Source organism: Staurois parvus, unplaced genomic scaffold (genome assembly GCF_062004578.1).
Source record: "Staurois parvus isolate SC_StPar_1 unplaced genomic scaffold, SC_StPar_1.0 ptg000307l, whole genome shotgun sequence".
NCBI classification, from domain to species: Eukaryota; Metazoa; Chordata; class Amphibia; order Anura; family Ranidae; genus Staurois; species Staurois parvus.
The window spans coordinates 371,501-377,500 of NW_028318103.1; the positions used below are offsets into that span (position 1 = coordinate 371,501).

A 6,000-nucleotide genomic window follows, 5' to 3' on the forward strand; every position below is an offset into this window, starting at 1 on the left:
CAATACTCTGTGTGAATTTATGTGCTTGGACATTTATCATTTGTAGAGCACTTACTGATATTTTGGAAGAGGGGTTTTTCACTAGTAGGTGGGTTGGATGATTCTTGTAGATCATGTTTTGATGTAGTAGAACATGCCTGATTTTAAGTGCACGAGCAACAGTCTTGCTGTACTATGTGGCTTCAACTCACACTCCAACATTGCTTATAGCATACCCCTGAGGCACTGGACACACAGCCGGCAGTCTTGCCCTCTGCTAGAGTTTATGCTATCCTCTGTGTTCCTCAGCTCGGTTTTGGCATGGCTTCCTTCTCAGCTGTATCCCAGGAGGATTTTGCGCAGTCATGCAGGTTTTTATGGGCCATACAGCACATTTAATTTCTCATTCTGACTGAGAGCCATAAGTACACTTCTACACCTACACCTTACCCTGCAGAATGTGTATCCGATCTGCCTGCAGTCTATTGGTCTCCACACCAGACAGTCGTCCTTAACGTGGACAGACCTGCACCGAAGGACTTGTAGCCATTACTCCTAAAGTTTAAAACCCTTCTGGGCACCATTGATGTGATGCACACAACCTTAAAACGTGAGGAACAGCCTGCAGCTTCTACCAGTGCTGTAGTCAGTATAGCCCAGCAATGGGCAAACTACGGCCCGCGGGCCGTATACGGCCCGGCGGACCTTTTAATCTGGCCCGCGGAGCTAGGCTCCCGCAAGGCCAGTGGTCGGCAAGCCGCGGCTCTTTACAAATTTAGATGCGGCTCTCCTGTGTGCCGGGCGCCCGCTCCCCTCCCTCCTCTCCTCCTCTCCCCTCCCTCCTCTCCTCCTCTCCCCTCCTCTCCTCTCGGATGGCCGCCCCCCCTCTCGGATGGCCGCCCCCCTCCCTCCTCTCGGACGTCAGGACTCTGCAGCTGTCAGGATGTAGGCGGGGCAGCCAGGATGTAGGCGGGGCAGCGTGACGAACTCCTCTCACAGTCCTCCCTGAAGACCAGAACGGCGCGGGAATACGAGAGGAACGCGCGGACCAAAGGTAAGTGAATTGACACAGGGGGGGGACTTACTATATGGGGGATGAATTACTATATGGGGGACTTACTATATGGGGGATGAATTACTATATGGGGGACTTACTATATGGGGGACTTACTATATGGGGAATGAATTACTATATGGAGGACTTACTATATGGGGAATGAATTACTATATGGGGGACTTACTATATGGGGAATGAATTACTATATGGGGGACTTACTATATGGGGAATTAATTACTATATGGAGGACTTACTATATGGGGAATGAATTACTATATGGGGGACTTACTATATGGGGAATGAATTACTATATGGGGGACTTACTATATGGGGGATGAATTACAATATGGGGGATGAATTAATATGGGGGATGAATTACTATGTGGGGGATGAATTACTATGTGGGGGATGAATTACTATGTGGGGGATGAATTACTATATGGGGGATGAATTACTATGGGGGATGAATTACTATAGGGGGGATGAATTACTATATGGGGGACGAATTACTATATGGGGGACGAATTACTATATGGGGGACGAATTACTATATGGGGGATGAATTACTATATGGGGGATGAATTACTATATGGGGGATGAATTACTATATGGGGGATTAATTACTATGGGGGATTAATTACTATGCTTACTATGGGGGAATATTACTATACTTACTATGGATGACACATACACATCATTCATCTACTCTTGGTCCGGCCCCCGGGTCCAATATATGAACCCATTGCGGCCCTCAAGTCAAAAAGTTTGCCCACCCCTGGTATAGCCTATTTTAGGGCTCCAAAGACTGCCAAAACCTTTTGGTGCACCCACTGTCCTTATTCCTCCTTTATAGAAATTGGAAGAACCCTGGCAGGTTAGTTGTTCCATCCAAGCAGCCATCGTCAATGTAACCCTTTGAGGGGGACTTTGTATAGAAGTGGATACTCCCCTCTGTTTGTCAGGCAGTGTACCGCCTTAACAAAGCATTAACCATCCCAATCAAGGATGCACTTGTAATGAGGACATCATGGAAAAACCACTTTCTAGAACTTTTTTTTTTCTTTTGAAGGCTTGGCAGTGACTTTAGCTTAACAATCCCTGCTGATTGGGCTAGGGCCATTAGAATAGACCTGGTCCCAGAACAGCTGGTCAGTTGATCATCTGGAGTTCAGATTTTGTGTGAAAGGTGTCAGAACACACAATGCATTGCAGTTTGTTGCGTATAGGAATGCGTAGCTGTGGACCAATCAGGGGACCCATGCTGACCTAAGCCCACTGCTAAAAATGCCTACAATGGGCATGTGAGAATCGGAACTGGACAATGGAGCAATGGCAGAAGGTGGCCTTTTCTCATTAATCACTTTTTTTTTCATTTTACATGTTGATGGCCAGGTGTGTGTGAAAAAGATGGCATCAGGATATACTATGAGAAGAAGGCCAGCCCGTGGAGGCAGTATGATGCTTTGGGCAATGTTCTGTTGGGAACCTTGGCTACATTCATTTTGGTCCAGTGTTGCAGCCAGTTACACTAATAAGCCCTTTGTAGGACATGTGTGGTACTGATGTACAGGGGTTAGATTAAAAAAAAAAAAAATGGAAACACTACATGATTTGCAGGTGTAAAAGAGACATGTTTCATGTCGAAAGTGGAAGTGATATAACCTTCTTTTGCTACTGCTGTGTGATGAGACACCTAGCTAACAGGTGGGAAGCCTCATTTTTGTCATTCATTGAGTGCACTGCTAGTAATATGGAGTCATGTCAGAGCTTACTGAGATTCAAAGAGGGTAAATTGTTGGTGCCGCTTAGCTGGTGTTTCTGTGACTGGACTTTTTGGCAGAATGGCTAGACGGAAGCATCTCCTCAGTGCAGAACACATGAAGGCCTGCTTGGAGTTTGTAAAGATCACCTGAAGGGCTCCCAGAGTGTCCGGAACAAAATTATCTGGTCTGATGAAACCAGGATTGAACTGTTTGGCCTCAATTCTTTTTTTTATTAAATCGTATAATTTTTATTAGAAACAGTTTTCATACAGATTTAAACTTTTTCTTTACATCTCACAAAAAACAAAGGAGAACAGTACCATAACAAAAGAGAAACAAATACAAAATTTCAAATTGGTCAACAAGTGTGAAGGTTCGGCACGCAGGACGACTATTGCCTCAATTCTGAATGTTATGTCTGGAGGAAAACTGGTACCATTCATCACTTGCCCAAATCCATCCCCACAGTGAAGCATGGTGGTGGCAATATCGTGCTGTTGGGGGTGTTTTTCAGCAGCGTAGACTGGTAGACTGGTTGAGGTTGAAGGAAAGCTGAATGGAGCAAGATATCCTCAATGAAAACTTGTTCAACAGCACTCAGGACCTCAGACTGGGCCAAAGGTTCACCTAACAACATGACAACGATCCTAAGCACAGAGCCAAGAGAACACTGGAGTGGCTTAGGGAAAACTCTGTGAATGTCCTAGGGTGGCCCAGCCAGAGCCCTGACTTGAACCCTTTTGGACATGAAAATTGCTGTCCACCGACTGTCCCCATCCAACTTGACTGAGCTTGAGAGGATTTGCAAAGTATGAGAGAGAATTTTTTTTTTTTTTTTAAACAACTGTAGTATCAGGCTGCAGCATAACAAAACTGAAAAAAGTGAAGGGGGTCTGAATACTTTATGAATGCACTTTATATGTTTCAAGGCATGGGGCTTCGTTCGATTCATATACAAGGATGTAGGTGGTGGGAAGACACTGGATAAATGTTTCTGCAGCAGACCCTTCCTATGTGGTTATTTTGCATAGGGCGACGCCTAAGCAATCCATGTATGTTCTGCTTTCCTGGAAGACTCGTGGAAGTAGAGTTACTGGTAAGCGAACCCAGGATTTTGTTACTGTGAGGCCGCAACTTCCAAAGTCGAGCTCAAAGCTGGCTCCAAGTCCACCAACAAATCCTGGACTTCCAAGTCCCTCAAACTCTAGATAAGTCTTCTTCAGCATGAGGAGGCACCCACACATTCCATAGTAGGGGACATCAGTTATGCTTGGTGGATATTTGGACAGCTAGCTTCTAAGATGTTTGGGTATGGGAGATTTCCAGAAGCTAGAATCTCATGCCCAGCCCTGACCCTGTTCATTTTTTTTAAAACTGTCACCACACAAATTAGCAGATCTCTATGCAACCCTAGTGAGCTTTCTGGAGCAGGTTGACATTGCCTCAGTTCCTGCAGTGTAATGATGCCAGGGGTAATAAATCAACCTAATCACAGTCCTTCTGCACCTCCTGGTATTCACCAAGGTAGTGGCTCCTGTGCTAGCTTTGTAGTTCTCCCAAGGCATCCCCATTGTTACCTAGATAACCTCCTGTTGAGGGAACAGTTGGCACAAGTGGATAGCTTTTTTGCAGATGTACCTGATCCAGCATTTGGCCCTTGGCACCATCAAGGGTCAGGTCTCTGCACATATGAAATTATTCCAGAGACCACGGTCTTCCTATACTTTGTTCAAGACGTTTTGCATAGTGTGTCTCCCCATGACTCCATGGTATCTCCACTTGGTTCTCTCTACACTTCAAAAAACATGTTTTGAGCCAATCCGGGGTGTAATCCTTCCACTCACAAGGTTGCATTCCTTGTGCTTCTCGTTGCCATCGCTTCTGCAAGAGAAGTATCTGGGCTTAGTCTTTTCTTGGACTTAAGTGAGGATGAAGTGATGGTCAGGCCCAGAAATTTCTTTCTACAGTAGTTTAAGGCCTTTCACTACAATCAAGACATCATTCATCCCTTCCTCTGTTCAGTTATTTTTCATCAGAAATAGATCCCCCTCCATTGTCTGGATTTAGTTTATGCTGTATAAATTTTCCTCACAGCCTCTGCTCCTATTAGGAAAACCAACTTTGTCATCCATGATGTTCCTCATAAGGTGGGACCTACTTCATGTTCCACCATTTATCAATGTAATCGACAAAACTCCCTTCAAGCATATGGTTTTAAGGATCAATTTCTGCCCTTTTTCGTAAAAATCCACTCCACTAGAACTGTGGGTTCTTCGTCATCAGGTTACTGTTTCCCAGATTTGCAAAGCAGCAACCTGAACCCTCTGATCACACATTTCAGGTGGACATTCAGGCGTCTCCTGATGCCATCCTCGTACATAAGGTCTTTCAGGCAGCTCTCTGAGCTGCAGGCATTCCTCAGTTCTGTGTTTTTTTGTTTGTTTTTTTTTAGCCTGTTGGTGTTTTGTTGCTGTTGCCCATCCCTCAGGTGGGCTGCCTTGCAACATCCTGATGCTATTTAAATGACTGTGTCCCTCAATGGATGTGAAAGAAATGGGATTTTTGCACGTAACCATAAAATCTATTTCTTGGAGTCTTTTGAGGGACACAGATTCACCCCTCTTTTGTCTATGTTCATGCTTTTGGTACTGCTTTACCAAAAAAAAAAGAGGCCTACTTGGAGTAGGAAGGGTCTTACTTGGGCTTGGCCACAATTTTTGTGTCCAGTCCTCCTGTAGGCGGTGGCAGCATAACACGATAGACTCTTAATTCACGTGTCCCTCGCCAAATTCTAAGAAATCATGCAGGGCAGCACAGTGGCTTATTAGTTGGCACTTCTAGCTTGCAGCACTAGAGTCCTTGGTTTACATCTATTCAGAACACTACCTGCATGGATTTCTCATGTTCTCCCTGTGCTTGCATGGGTTTTCTTCCAGCACTCTGACATGCTGGTAGGATATTTGCCTCCTATCTAAAGTGGTCCTCGTATGTGTATGTATTCATGTGAAATGGGGACCAGAGATTGTACGATTCTTGAGGGCAGGGAGTGATGTAAATGTAATTTATTGGCGCTCTGTAGATACCTAGTGGATTTTACCATGTGTACGAAAATCCCATTTTATCCTCCAGCCTCTAATGTCCCCTTTTTAATAGTCCCAACATAGCTGAGTTTATTCTCCAGACTTGTCATACTCACTCATA

At 44.8% G+C, this 6,000-nt stretch overlaps 1 protein-coding gene across 2 annotated transcripts in view; it reads left to right on the forward strand.

Annotated features, from left to right (window-relative positions):
- Nucleotides 1-6,000, forward strand: part of SEC23IP (SEC23 interacting protein) — a 57,840-nt gene that overhangs the window by 50,249 nt on the left and 1,591 nt on the right. The window lies entirely within an intron of this gene.